This window comes from Rhea americana, unplaced genomic scaffold, assembly GCF_003343005.1.
Source record: "Rhea americana isolate MKP2758 unplaced genomic scaffold, rheAme1 scaffold_13, whole genome shotgun sequence".
Taxonomy (NCBI): Eukaryota; Metazoa; Chordata; class Aves; order Rheiformes; family Rheidae; genus Rhea; species Rhea americana.
The window spans coordinates 7,377,024-7,392,609 of record NW_028185372.1 but is presented as its reverse complement, the minus strand read 5'-3'; the positions used below and the strand labels follow the sequence as shown (position 1 = coordinate 7,392,609).

The 15,586-nt window shown below is 40.8% G+C and overlaps 1 pseudogene; it reads left to right on the top strand.

Annotated features, from left to right (window-relative positions):
- The first annotated feature begins 1,038 nt into the window (after positions 1-1,038).
- Positions 1,039-4,745, top strand: LOC146600011 (granzyme K-like; annotated as a pseudogene).
- The last annotated feature ends 10,841 nt before the right edge of the window (positions 4,746-15,586 follow it).

Here is a 15,586-nt window from a genome sequence, read left to right as displayed (position 1 = left end):
TTTTTGACAGAAGCTGGAGTCTCTCATCTTTTCAGACAGTGGATCAGAGATGTTCAGGGTCAGTTATGGTTGTAAAAACTCAAATTTGAGAGCTATTCAGTAAACAGTGGGAAGGGCAGTGTTGACTCCAGTGTCGTGGAGAGAATGGCAGCTCTGGTTCCTGGTTTGATTTTCTAACAAGGAAGTCAATTTGGGCTGTCCTTGAGTGGCAAACCAAAACTGTATCTGTCTGGTCGTCTTCTCTTCAGCTGTGTGACCTTGCCTCTGCAAAACCTACTCGCTGCTATGCTATGACTAAACTATGCTTCGGAGGTGCAATTGCTGCACATTTAACCTTTCCCGCTAGTGCTCATAATCACATCTGAAATCATTTTTATTTCAGACAAAGTAGCATGAATCCAGTGRTGTTAACCTCTGCGTGGTCTGCAACCAACCTGTCAGAGACCTGGATGAGGTGGCAGTGKTTTTTTTTTGTGGTTCTGTATATATGCCATGGCCGATTGCTTGGACTTTCTGCAGCTCCAGGAGTTATACCTCTGGGGGATGTGCAGCAGAACAGAACAATTTTCCCAAGTCTTTGAATTATACTGAGACAGACTTGTACCCATGTGATTACCTCGCCTTCAACCTGAATTTGGTGGTCTCTATAGATTCCTGAACATGATGTTAGTTGGGCATGTGTCAGTCCTCTGCAGTATTAGGTCATATATCATGTCCATGAAAAGATAATGTGAAGGCATCAGTACCAGCAGTCCTTGTGCAAGAGACTCTCCCTATAAAGTCAGAAGACCTTTTCTTAAAATTAATCCATGGCCTGAGGGTCATCTATCACGCTATTATTTCACCAAATGAGACTTATGTTAAAAAAAAGTTACTTTGTACAAGAAAATATAAGCTCATGTGAAAACATCAAAATGAACATTTTTTTTATTTTTAAATCACATTCCTGTAAAGTGAAATCGTGAGTTTTTGATTATCTTCAGAGGTGTTGCTCAGTTCCAGTAGTGACCTTCTCTTTCTGGACTTTCTTTAAATTGCAGATTAAGAAAATCAGAAATAAGAGTTGTTCTTGGAGCCCCTTGAGCATCCACAGCTGAAAAAGAACAGCAGATATTTAAGGTTATGTGCTACTTTTCTAATCCTCAGTTTAACAGGTCTTCCAAGGAAAACAATATAATGCTCCTCAAGGTATTGTGTTAACTGTTGTTGTATTATTACAAAAGGAATTTTGCTGATGATCATTTTGGCTGTTCTTTGATATCAAAGAGTACATTGTTTTGATAGCTTAACAATGTCACAGAACGCTCTGCTTTTGATTGTGCTGACCTAGATAAGGTTAAAGGATCACTGGCACTCTAAGCAGGGATGACATTTCATGTCCATTCTGTGCTTTGTAACTYCCTTTAAACTGCTCATTGCATCAACCCCTCTTAAACCCCCAAACATATTCTTCAGTCATTTTTCCAAAGCAGTGCTGAAGTGAAGTATGTAATGGAGTCTAGGCCACAGCTATATACCAGAGGGATCCCTTGTGCTGGACTGGATGAAAATAGTGATGCAATCTATTCTTAATTACATGGGATGAAAGTAAAATTATATAAAGTAAATTATAGATAATGTGGGGGATAGATAAATTCTGCCCAAGAAGCCCAGAATGGGCATGTAATGAAGAAGGCTGAATGCCTTCTGCAGAATGAGGTGTGGAAAGACRCCTAAGCCAACACCAACATTTTGCATGTTTAAGTGGGGCAGTGGCTACAAGAATTTCCTGTGTAGTAGTTCCTGGCTCAGCCTGGCTCCTGTCTCTGCACTAACAGCTCTATTAATCCAGCACTCAGATTAACACAGAGGTGGCCAAGGGCATTTTTGAATAGGAGGATGGTAGTCTCTATGCAGAAAATCTGTAGATGGTCAAAAGAGGGACTGGCTTAGTGGTATCAGCAGTGCCAATGCCAGTTCAAAGTCCCTGGGAAAGACAAGGCTTATACATCATCTTTAGAAACATCAGGATTTCAAGATATCCCTGAGATATCTTGGATGAATGTTTATTTAGGCAATGCTTTAAGGTTATTCCTGTGTTAATCAAGAAGTTATTTTATGTGAAAGATCAAGATGTATATTTGGAATAAGTGACTAGGCACAATGTACCATGAATATTACCACACTTCTGAAACAGTTGATGGAATTACATGGAAAAAAAAAAAAAAAAAAAAAAAAAAAAAAAGGAAGCCTGATTTCTCATATTTCAGTATTATTACCAGTTTGGCCTGACAAGGAGGACAATGTCCCTTTCTGGAACTACCTGGCACATTTATATATATGAGTGCCCCAGTGACTCACCAGTTAAGCATGGGAAGCTTCTTCATCCATATGTTAGTGAGCACTCTCCATTTGCTTCAGRGCAAGAGCAGACGAGTTCATTTCACTGATTTTTTCTGTATCCATGCCCAGTTTATGAGAAGTACCAGATTATTTGACCAATATGAAACCTATACCAAAATGGATTAGTAGGAAGTGCTATTTCTAGGCTAGAAAGTTAAAACCCTGTTACAGGATCACAAGGATATCATAAAATCCTTTGTCTAGATTTRATAAACAAACAGGGATAGCGTTAGCCCCAGGACTCACCTGCATCACTGGAGCTCTGCTCTAATGGAGTGCTAAGTGATGGGAGGCATGTCTTGCACATAAACTTTTCATCATTAAAATCCCCACCAGCACTGGAGGTATTAAAACCACAAAGATTTGTTGGATAAACATGTGATTTGTTGTATCGCCTCTCAAAAGGTATAAAGCCAGAACCATTTAACTGACAACCATCCAGCAAARTGTATAACCCCTTGTGAGGTTTAGCTCAGTTGGTCACMKCGTGGTGCTGCTAATGCCAAGGTTGTGTGTTCGATCCCCATATGGGCAACGCTGAGGGTTGGACTAGATGATCTCCAGAGGTCCCTTCCAACCTTACCATTCTCTGAAATGAATCATGGTGCAGTGACTGTGTGCAAAACAGCAAATATCTGTTCAGTAGCTGTGAGTCTGTACCAAGTGTATTGAGAATATGTGTTAGTGCTTTTGCTATGTTTTTATTTACAGATTTAAACTGTCAGGTTGAATCTGTCAGGTAAAGGCCAACAAAACACAGTTTGGATCATTCCAGGCAGTTTGAATCTCTCAGAGCAAAAAGTTGGCAGTTTGAAGTGTTCAAGACCTTGTTTTCCGCAGTTTACGACTCTGCTGTCACGTCTGATTTTCCTCTTCATCTTTGTTACAGGGTACATTACTTTGTGATTTGGGACTTTTCTGTGTGTTAGTTAAGAATCAGTGTCCAGGTTCAACAGAAAACTTGAATAGCAAGTTACATTTCCATAGATTGACATAGATTCAACAGCCTAAATCCTAGRTAGGTTTTTAATTTCCTACTGTAATCAATGGGAAGCTGGGCTTTGAATTCCCTGTTGCTGCTGTAGATATGGAATCACCATACTGACATCAAGGAAATGCTTCTGGATTTGCAGAGGTGTCCTTAAACTCATAATCAATTCCTAAATATTGAAATGTGATTTATTAGAAGAGAAAGTGTTGGTAAAAAGAGTCTAAATACCAATTGAAATTGGTGATCAGACTTTTGTTCATTTCCTTCATTTTCTGCATCAGACAGTATTTTTCTTTTTTTTTCCAGCTGAATGATACTGCAAATCTGAATAAATACGTACACCTTTTGCACCTGGCTTTTGACTCTARCGAAGATATCAAACCTGGCAGGAAGTGCAAGGTGGCTGGCTGAGGAGTTTCATCTTCGGGAAAATCATCACTATGTCTTCAGGAAACAACAGTTACGCCGTTGAGAGAAAAAGCTGCAAGAGCAAGTACATAAAACACATGAAAATACCCAGCAACATGTTATGTGCTTGAGGCAAAAACATATTTTCAAAGAGAGATGCTTGCCAGGTGAGAGGCAAAGTTATGAAGAGGAGGGGATGTGTTTTTAACAACAGTTCCTTTTTCACTAGGAACAAAGCAGCACTAGACACTTCAGAGGCTGACTAGACTCAAGGGCTTTTTAACTACATTTATAAGAGACTTTATTGCTGTGAAAAAAGAAGCGTTAAAGCTTTGAGATATTAATTTAGAGTATGGGAATTTGGATCTGGGGTTATTTCACCTAACTTCAGATACTTGTCTTCAGCTAAGCTGGTCTCCTTAAGCTCTACTTGTAGTTAATGGAGAGAAATTAGAACTTCCGGAGTCTGAATCATCTGATCTTTTCCAGATATCCACATTTGAATAGTAGAAAATTGGCTGTGTCCTCAAAAGTGCTGTCTTAATTTTTCCTTTGATGTCTTCTATGCCTAATCCAGAAGGGCCAATTGCTAAAGAAGTAAGAATTTATGCCAACAATAAAAATAACCCCTTTGAAATAGAGTTAATATAGTACTATGCTTTTCTACACCACTTGATATGAAAAGATATCTCAGGCAGCCTCTATTTTCACCTTACCAAATCCTGTGAAGCATCGAACATCAACTGATCCATTTCGCAGGTCGGAACAGGTCAGAAACATTTCCAGACGTGTCTATGCATTGTGGAGGGCAYTGCATGACCATCCTGAGAGCAACAAATAAACACTGATAGATGTTCTCTCTGTTTTGTGTTTTAGGGAGACTCAGGTGGGCTGTGGATACAGTGGGATTGTTTCCTTTGGAAAAGGATGTGGAAAAAGAAAGATACCTGGAGTTTATACATGACTGACTGAAAAATGTATTGCCTGGATAAGAGAATTAATTTACCTTGACAGAGATCCATGAGAGAGGCATGACAGTTTTAATGAATACTGCACTGTGTAGCAAAATTAGATGATGCTGTTCTGGTGAGCTGCCTTCACAAATGCCCTCCCAACTCCACACCTTTACAATGGACACCACAGCTTTTTGAGGTCAGTTCTAAATATTTCACTTTTWACAGATAATTTATACTTGTTTCTAGTAGGAAACTGCCATTAGATAGTACAGTTTGTATTGGATTTCACCCTACTTTTTTGTGTGATGGAAAGAGACTGCTCACTTTATTCATTATGCCTGGAATGAGGCAACATTTCTGATTGTGTACGCACGGAAAAATTAGGTTTCACATTGATGGTGAATGAGATAGTGAATGAATGCTTACTGAATAAGAAAAACTAGAAAAAAAATGATTTAATCGTTCAACCRTTTCATTTTGGCATTTTTCAGATCCAAATATTTCAATTTACATCACAAAGTGTTTAATTTTACTAAAATCATTTAAGATAAACAATAAGCAGATAAACACTTTTCCAATTAATTTTCTGTAAAATATGAGAAAAAAAATTATCTTTTACTTAAAGGTTATCTTCCCTGATTTTTAGTTACATAATCATCAGCAAAATCATCTCTCCTCACAGTTTGATTCATGATGCGACCCTTCCAATGTGCATCTGTTGAAAAAGCATAAATACTAATTGTTATGAAAGTAATTATGCTTCTCTAATACAGTGCTTATCTAACATATATCAAAACAAATGAGTATTTTACTATTGATTTCAGTGGGCTTTGGGTCAGACTTCTAATAACAGAGGAGCCTGCTGTGTTTCTGAATAAGCCTGTAGTTAGCTGGGTGTGTTCTCGTCATCTTCAGGATTTTCCATTTGTCTTTGTTTGCCAGCAGTTTAGAAGTGACTATCTGCAGGGCTTCTGTGGTGCTTTGGTTATTGTATTAATGTGTTGAATACTGTAAAGTCTGGGAAGTCACAGATGCATGACTTGCTTTGGCAATAAACTAGGTAATTCTAACACGTCATTGTGCTGGCCTTGATTACTGATCAGCAGCCAGCTTACTGATCCGAGAACTGCAATTTTGCTCATAAACGCTGTACAGAGAAAGGAGCAAATGGAAATCACAGAGGTGGGTTGGTAATTTGTCATCGTATAATCAAACCTGGCTATGTAGGTTACRGAGAGCTTTATCAAATTCTCATTGAAGGTCATGGAGAGATCTTAAAAGATACCAATGAGAATTGGCTGGGACATAGACAGAAGTTGGGAAAAACTGKGAAAAACACACAGACTATATTTGCAAGTGCAAAGTATAATATACTGTTATTAACAATTTTCAACTAGAGATTTCAAAGGATGTTGCAAACAAAAATTAGTCCCTTTTACCTTTGTAAGGTAAATGACAACAGGGATATCTTTCTTACTTGCCTACCATGGGGGTGGGACACTATTTTTTGTGTAGGAGCTTAATCTCTAATAATTTAAGACGGAAAGTGAAGAATATGGGGTAGGTTGTATAAAGAACGTAGGCACTTTGGCATTACAGTGCCTATCATTTTGACAGTCTGGGAGTGGAAGCGAGGGGTTTCTGCTGGGCAGTGGATGTGCTTGTACAGATTGCAAAAAGAGCTGGGCACTTTAGTGAAGGATGTGAACGCCAGCTGTGCTAAATGTGGAGCTCCCTAGACTCCAATGGGGACTGCTGATCAGTGGGCTGTGCRTGAAATTCTGCCCTTCCTGACGAAATGGGCACCTAGCAGAAGGGTTYGAGGAGTGGTCTCCATCCATTTTAGACAAGCAGTCCAGAGCCCTCTCGTGAGTGGAGGGTGCCAGGAACATGAATAGCTGAACACAGCCCACTTTTCTCTTGGAGTAGCGGTGGAGGTGCCCACTAGCTGCTTGGAACAGCCACCCTGAGTGGGGACACCTCGATGGACTCAACTCCAGATCTCTGGTGGGACAGAATGAAGCATCAGCCTATGCACTAGCAGAAGTCAGGGACTTCTGCTTAATGCTGTGCCATTTTCTACCAAAGAATATGATAATCAGTGGGGGAAATTACAAGAGAAAGGAAGATGTGTATGGCATTTAGGTCCCTGAGGCAACAGCTCAACAGGGCATTTTAGTTTACCCTTTTTAATTTGTACCATCTCAATTCTTCATATCCTTTCTTGGGTCTCATACAATATATGTTGTAGTCTGCAAGAGGAATTTAGATACTCAGAAAACAATTCACTGAAAAGAGGTTTGATCACAACTGGTAACAAGAGAAATTCCATATAGCTAAAAGGAAAATGTTTTTCACAGTGAAGATAGTTATKCCCTCAGACTTCATGATCAAGTGTAATAGTGTGTTGTGTGGAATCTCCATCCTTGGAGATACTCAGAACTCAACTGGACAAACTGAACAGCCTGATCTTACTTTGAAGTTAGACTTGCTTTGAGCAGATGGATGACTGCCAGAGATCCCTGCCAACTTAAATTATTCTGCAATTCTGTAAAACTTTTGTCAGGGCACTTACTGTTTCCACTTCCACAAAAATGCTATGATTCTGCTATTGCTCTGAGTATAATCAGCTTTGAATATTTTAGTTTCATCTTATACTTGGAATACAGCAAGGCAGTTCTTAAAAGCACCACATCAGAGAAAATATTTCCTGATGTGTAATTCACAGCTGTAGCCTCTTGGAGATTTTATATGTATATACTCTCCATTTCTAGTAATCCTTGGTGTTCAGGAATCATAGCTCAGTTAAATCCAGATATAAAATGTCTCTTAGGATCTTTGAAATTCTTCTAATTTAAACTGATTGAGAGCAATGCAACAGGTTTTATTTTGGCTAGAGTTTTTGTTCTAGCAAACTGACAAAGCTGTTCCAACTTGTTCCTTTGCTTTCTCATCTTGCACCTCCTAAGCTCATGAAAGTGCTCTTCAGCATGCATTGTGTCTCCTAATTTCACGATCAGCTTTGAGCGGATACCACAGAACCAAAATTAAAGACAGGTAAAGGCATAAGTAGTGAGTGATACATGAGAAATGGTGTGGAGGCAAGCTGGGAGTTTGCTAGGCTTTTTGGAGGGGACAGWTGTTCACATCACAGGGAGGGCTGTTCCACATCTTCTGGCCACTTAGCTAGTGGTAATGAAAGGAGAATTTCTTTCCCACAACATATAGTTGTGGATTTTCAGCTTTCAGGGGCACACGCTCTGCAGAGAGACCTGTTCTCACTGCAGTCTGCTGCATTTGGCAGCGTTTCATCCGGCTGAGTGGTTGTTTCACTGAAGATTAATCTGAGAGTCATGGTGAACTCTTGTTGCCTTCATGTTCAGTGTAATAAGGTTTGTTAATCTGCTAATCACAGCTCTGGTTTCTGGTAACAAGAGACTTTTCACAGCTCATAACCCAGTAACATTGGTGTTATAACAACAATATATGTATAACCAACAGGTTAGTTCTAGTTTAGATATTATGTTGGGATTTGAGTGTGTTTTATCTCCTGTAATGTTGTCACTTTTCTGCTACCTTTCCTTCTTCTATGGGGGATGTAGCAGCAGAAGGCCTTAACTGCTAGGGCCCTGCAGGTACTCCCAGCTCTTGTTGTCCCTGTCCCCCCGGGACCTGTCCCCCTGCTCAGCCCCAGGCTCCGTTTCAGCCCAGCCCTGGACCATCAGTCCCTGCTTCGCGACACGGCAGCAGTGCTGGCTTCAGTCCCACCACGGCCCTGCCTCCACCCAGCCGTGGCAAAATATACGGCAAAACTATACAAAGCTCTGAGGCAGTGGARGGAAGCCAGCAAGAGCAGAGACCATGCTTAAAAAGACATTGGAAAGGGTAATAGTCGCAGAGAGACTTCTTGCAAACTATTTTGTTCTGGCTGTGCTCACAGGGCACACAGTCAGGAACATCATGATCTGAGAAATCTTTTAAAGTGGCTGCTGTGAGAATACATAGGATAATTCAATATAGCATTGAAGGATGACTACACTGCAAGGGATATTGTTATACAGTACTCTATAGCATACTTTGGCTACCTACTTGATTCTGGCGTTTTGGGGACAAAGTAGGGCTACCTGTGGGTCAAGCTGTTGCGATCTGCCTTCGAGGGCCACCTCTCCATAGCTTTGGCAATTTGCTTTCCCTGTGGGTTGCTGTGTGAGGGGCTCGGGGCTGGTAGTACGTGCACGCCTGTGTCTTAYATGCATATCCACTCACACATAGCTGCATATGCAAAATACCAGACCTCATCTTGTTCGTAATAAGCAAGTTGCTCTTGTAACACAGAGAAATGCCAGAATGCTCTGACTGCATGTAAGTGCCTGGATATTTGGCTAACAGGCCAAAGGCTAAATGTTCACCTCCATCAGTACCTGCATCCAATAGCTCTGCAGCTGCACCTTCACCAACATCCYTCAGTCTGGTTCTTGACACTGAATATATAAAAATTTGGTAGGCAGTAAACCCAGCCAAAAGAACCCAAGGTGATAATAACTTGTGATTATAACTCAGATCACAGTGTCTCAAGAGGGTGCTTGTCCATCAGCCCCTCTGTGTGACAAGCATGACAAATGCARCCTGGGCCAGGTAGCAGGGTAATTTTGTGCCTGGGCTATGTCCTTGCTGAYCAGGACTGGAAAAATCCCTGCAATTCTGTATTTTCTTAACARCCACAAAGGTACATGTGGATGGATGACTGGCTATGCAGTAGAGGGTATGCAAAGTGCCAGGAAAGGGTTAGTGTTTGCTGAATGAGGCGACCAGTAATGTCACTCGCTGTTGCATGCCTGACCAGTCCTCAGAACTGAGGTGGAAAYAGCAAAGCCATAGCAAGTTACTCCAGGTACCTAACAGCTGTATGATAACAGACACCCACAGAGCCCGATAACATATGGCTGGGAAAGCACTCTCCTTATAAAACCAAGAGGGGCTTGTATGCAGCACCTTGCAGTGGGACTCACTCCAGATTTTGGTTTCCAGCAGCACGGCACTCGTGATCCCAAGTGCACTTCTGTGCGAGAAGCCTCATCTCGTCTCTTTTAACATGTCAGACCTCAGCACTGATCTCCAGGTGCCTGTGAGGTGTCCCCTCTTCACATTACTTCCCAATTTCCAATTTCCAAATACTGGCTTCCCAGATCAGACTAGCTTCCCTCTGCTGTCTGTCTTTACCTTTACTAGGAATTTCTCAGTGGATTAAAGGAGTCCTGTCCCTGGGAGACTGCTGGCCATTGCCAGTGCCAGGCTCCCAACCACACTGGTGTTTTGCAGCCTAGTCTCTGCTGAGTTTACCCCTTCATCCTACGTTTGTGGCTATTTCTGGATTTGCTGAGGTTTTCCAGGTAAGTGAGATCTCTTACGGAGTACGTGCAGAGGAGCCTGCCGTGCCTGTCACACAGTGACATCTGGGTGTAGAGGGCAGCCCTAAGGCCAACCAGGACGTGCAGGGACACAGCATATGGCTCTGCCATAGGATGTGTGGCCTGGTGCGGAGATACGGCACGGAGAGCTGGCCGCTGGCACTCCATCCGACAGAGGGGGCTGGCAGCTCGCCTTCGCRCCCTGTGCAGGGCGCAGAGGCAAGTTAGCTTTAGTCCTTAGAGCACGTCCTGCAACCGTGCCTTTGTGCAGTTTGTTGTCTGGGCAGTAGTGGCTGATGTTTTGTATTTGTTTTGGCTGTACRTCTAATGCACTGCATATTCAATGTGGGAATCCTTTTTTTTAAAAAAACCTGCTAGTTCTCGGTACAGAGGGTGGTATTATCTATTGTCGACAAATGTTGTGATGTTGTTTCCTGAAAGAGCAGTGGTRTGTTTGGAGCAGGGATTGCATCCGCAGCTCCTAGTCAAAGTCTTTGTTTATCTTCTGGCTACAGGGGTACAGGCCTGCCTAGCAATTTGCAACAGTAACCTTCCTTTTGGGCAAGGTAGTCTGGCATCAGGAAGAAACATTTAGAGAACAACATTTCAAGCAAACACAGCCATTAGATTTTCAAGATAATTTTCTTGGATACTTGCCAAGGAGGATTAAAGATAAACTCAGTGGACTCTTTCAAAGTCTGAATAGATCAATTCACTCTCATCTGAGAAACTACAGCAAGTAATTTTAACGTGTCTGATATATTTTTTTAATCCTGATTCACCAGTTTCAAAAGTTTATCTTCATCTCATTAATTATCTGGCAGGTGGTTCAGATACCTCCATTCCTCTATAGGTATAACCTACAATCATATGATGAAGTTATTTTTTTGATAGAATAATAATCAGTCAATTCATTGGATTAATTGGATTGATTAGYAATCAATTTTTAGCAAACTTCAAGCAGGTTAAATTTAGGTGTAATTAAATCAAACATCACAGTTTGCTTCAAAGCCTGTGAAATCATCTGTGAAATGTTAATTCAGTCAGTCACCAATTTTACCAAATATAATTGAGTCTAAAAGCTGTACCAATACCCACATCCTCGTCAYGACAAAAAGCAAACCACATTAGAAAGATGAGCAAAAGAGCCGTTATGTTAAAGAAAAGTAAAACAGAAACTTGGCCATTTTCAAAGGCTCTGACRAGTCACTGCATAGCTAGTGGAGTTTCACAAGGGTGATTTTTATATGCCTTTGTCTGTAAAAGGCAAGAACCTTTAACCCTATTAACATCCTTTCACAAAACCTTCATTTCAATAAATTATTAAGCCTTTTTGCAGATGCATGATATATAAAAAATGAGATAAACAATAATTAAAAGTGACAAGATCATTAAATGAAAAAAACACATTGTTTTAATCACTCTTAATARCTACATTCATGAAAAAGTATTAGTCATGAATTGTTAATTAATCATTTCCATTTAAGTGAATAAATGGTATGAGGTTGTTATCTTTGGTTCTTTGATTATCTTTAAATCCCGTAGAGGACGTTACTTATTAGGATGTAGTGCCCAGCTTTCTTGGAACATCTACATCTTGAGTTGTCGTAGCTTAAGCCACACAAAACCAGATAAAGCAGACACTTGAAAAGAAGAGGGAGCAGTGGATTAGTTTGTTTGCAAACCCCTGGCATTTTCAAACGGCAATATAGACCCCTCTGTACAGAGAATTTAAATATGTAGACAATAATGTGGCTTTCACTGATCAAAGTCTGGGGCAAGTGCACCCTGTACCAAGCCCTGCAGTCCTCCCCTAGCGCTGGGCTTAGCAGTGTGCGAGTAGCGAGTGGTCACGCAGAGCACACGATTATTCTTTGAACTGCGCATGAGCGCATGCTGATGGAGCACAGTGGGGAAGCTTGCGCTGCTTCCCATCACCGAGGGTAGCGAAAGGTACCGTCTTCCAAGGCGGCCCTTCCTGAATTCCTACTATGTGYGATATACACCACAATAAAAAGAGTAATCTGGAGGCAGCAGTTATATTTACAGCGGTAAAGGTCTCGTGTACACAAAGACAGAAAATAAACTGACTGATACTGCTGCATTGTCCATTTTCTTGCTGAAATATTCCGAAGGGATGGGCTCTGACGGCAGGTTTTCTAAAGGAGGTGTTGACACTAAAATGAGCTCAGGGCTCGGATGCTCGTGATTCAAGATACAGCAGCTTTAAAGTTATCACCTCTGTAGCTGGCAAGGGAGTGGTGCTCTGCTCCTCTGGGATCGGAAACGGGCGGCTGCATGTGCGCTAGATCGCGGAGCTGTCGAACATGCAGCGGCAACCAGCCAGGCAGCACCCCTGGCTGGACTGGCACACCAGAGCCCTGAATTACTAAGCAAAGTTCACTGTGTTTTTTGTCTTAAGGACAGTGGAGCTGACCTTACCAGGTGATGCACTGTGCTGAAATATTGAGAATATCTGCGCTAGGTAACAGAGCATATTTGATAGTAAGATAATGAAAAAAATGTGCTCAGTTCTAAGAGAGATTTAAAATGTTTCTCCTCCAGGCCTCTTACCTTTCCTTTGCTTGTCCTGCATCCGGTCCCTGAGGTCATGGTCAAAGTAGTTGTTACCAATTTCAATATACCGATCCGGGACAGTGACTTTTTGAGGGGTTTGTTACCCCATCAGCTGTGCAGAGGCAGGTATTTCTCCTCTTGTGGCTGCTAGTTCCAGCTGAGCCATTCTGGGCAGTGTTCATYTACCTATCCGTACACTCCTGGTTCACTCTAAACATGTTCCACTGAGGAAAAATGGGCACTGCCAAACATCATGTCCATGCCCTTATCTCAGGCAATAAAGAAAAAAACGCATCCTTTCCCTCTATTTTTGTCGTAGAGGATGGACTTACTTGTTTACTACCGATGCTCCATAAAACAAAAAGTACTTTTTTATAAAACTGAATAAGCCACTAAAGCCATAACTTAAGATCTTATTGCCCAATTTTGTCCGAACTAGCCTCGTGGGATCTATGTCAGGGAATATCTTGTGTGCCACAGTTTCGGCAGCTGGTTTCTACTATAAACAACCACTTCTGGCTGACCTTTCCCCCAGGCACCCCGGGCAGGATGAGATAACCTGCCTTTAACCACCACCCGACCAATACTCATGTCTATTGCCCTGTAGGCCAACCCCTGCCACAGTGAAGAGCATGGGAGCAATCTGTACAGAGCACTTGGTGCTGAGCAGTAGCTGTTCGATTTTAAGTCATCTAAGAAAGTCTGTCTGACTGTGAAATATTTCATCTTGAAGATTCTGCTTGCTTAAACAGTCTATTCTATGAGAGACAGGAAGCCTCTAGGATCGTGCGAGGCTGCTCTCCGACAATGCAGAAAACAGAGAAAGAGAAGTAAAAAAGTATCAGTATGGAGAACTCATATAATCACTGTCAGATTCATAATTTGGCAAAAAAGCTACAGCTTTGAATCATTTAATCAAATGAACTTTTTTTCTGCAGATATTTGTCTTAAAGGATTAAGCTTCTGTGCATTTGACTAGATGACTGAAAATTAACATCAAGCTTTTAATCAAGTAACTAAAGTTGATCTATGAATAAAATAGACAAGCAATAAAACTCATCATACTTTATTTAATTGTCTCAAATATGTTGAACTGATATAAATGCATATAAATTATCTAATTTTGGGGAAGTGCCACTTAAAGTGGTTTTCATCTATTCTCATGTAATTTACSTACTGTTGGATATTAGTTACAATATGTCAATACTTAATTTTTATTTTATTTTATTATTTTTAGTGAGGTAAGAAAATACCCATTTCAGTGAAGTTTTCAGGTTTGGATTCAAAATGTGTTTCATATAATTAACCAAGTTAAAAACCAGCTATCTTTAGCTTCAACCCAACTTTATGCACAAATATAACACATTTTAGCTAGGCACAAATGTACTCAGGTCTCTCTGAAGCAAAGCAGAAGGCAGTTTTTTCTGAATAAGGACACAAGATTGTGTTCTGCATTAGGAACAGTTCCTAGATTATAAGAGCACTTTACTTTTAGCAATATATGAATTATGTAGAAAATATTGAGATAGGAGCTAAAAAAAGACTTTGAAGTGATCTGACTTGTTTTAGGATGATGGCTTATAATTTGAAGCTCTCTGGCAGTTTTGTTTAATGAAAAACAAACTTACTACAGGCAACATGCGGCTCTTACCCCTCATTGCTGTCTAATTAGATCTTGTTTGCAAACATTCTTTTCCTTACTTCGAATAAAAGCCACAAAAAAAGCTTTGACATGGCTTTGGTTTCTTTGTAGCAGAAGAGATCATAACACATTGAAAATATTGTGTGAAATCMTGGCCTCCTACTGAAATAAGTGTCAAACCAGCTATTTACTCAGCAGAGTCTGCCTTCATCCACAATGCATGTGCCCCCCCAAACAAAAATAATGAAAAATATATTCAAATATTTGAAAATGCAGACATATGATTAATGAAGCAAAGGACAAAGGACATAAGAAGCATGTGCACACATGAAAAATCCTGTTAACTCCGTGGGGAAACAAATGGACCYGTTGGCCAGCATGGTGCTAGATCCCACTGAGTGCATTATTCTGGGAGACCGTGACTTCTCTGTAGACAACGCTAAGGGTAGCCTGRTGTCTGGTATCCCTTTTGCATGGAAACCACGGTATTCATTCAGGTCACGTCCAGACCTGTTCACTGAACTGGATATGAATTGTGATTGGCATGGAAATGCCTGAAGACCAACTGCAAAAATCTCCTCCTTAAAAAGTCTCTGCAGCAGTTATCCCAAAGTCTCAAATAAGCTTTGGTCCAGATAGACATGATGGATTGAGCGGGAGGACTGTGAGCGAGARAAAGTGGTAAAGATGGGCTGGTGGGAAATATCCATGCTTCAGTCTGCTTTTTAGTGTACGTTTTGCAAGCATAAGTAGAGTTGTGAAGAAGTAAGCTGCATGAAAATGAAAGCAAAGAGGACATCTAAACAAAGAGACAAAAATGTCAAGGTTGAAGAAAAACAGGATAATGAAGATTAAGGCTGAGGTGAAGAGATTGTGTGGCAGGGAGAGGCAGGGATGAAAACAGCTACCCATGCCAAATAAAGAAAATGCATGTAACACTGCAGAAAATGTTTTGCTTGCTCCCCTCAGTGTCCTTACTGCTTTCAGCCTTTGGCTGACTCTTCCCTGGAGCTTTATTACCTAGGAGATGCTGAAGTCCTAGGATCTTGCTGCCATCTAATTATTCTGGAAATTGCTTAGACTTCAAAGACTAAAGGGTACTTAAGGAAAGGAAGGTTGACTTCTTCCTAAAGAAATAGTGATTGATAAGAATTTGATCATTTTGCATGCCAAAAATGAGTTAGTTCAGATTGCCAATGGAAAGGTTATTATCCTCATAACA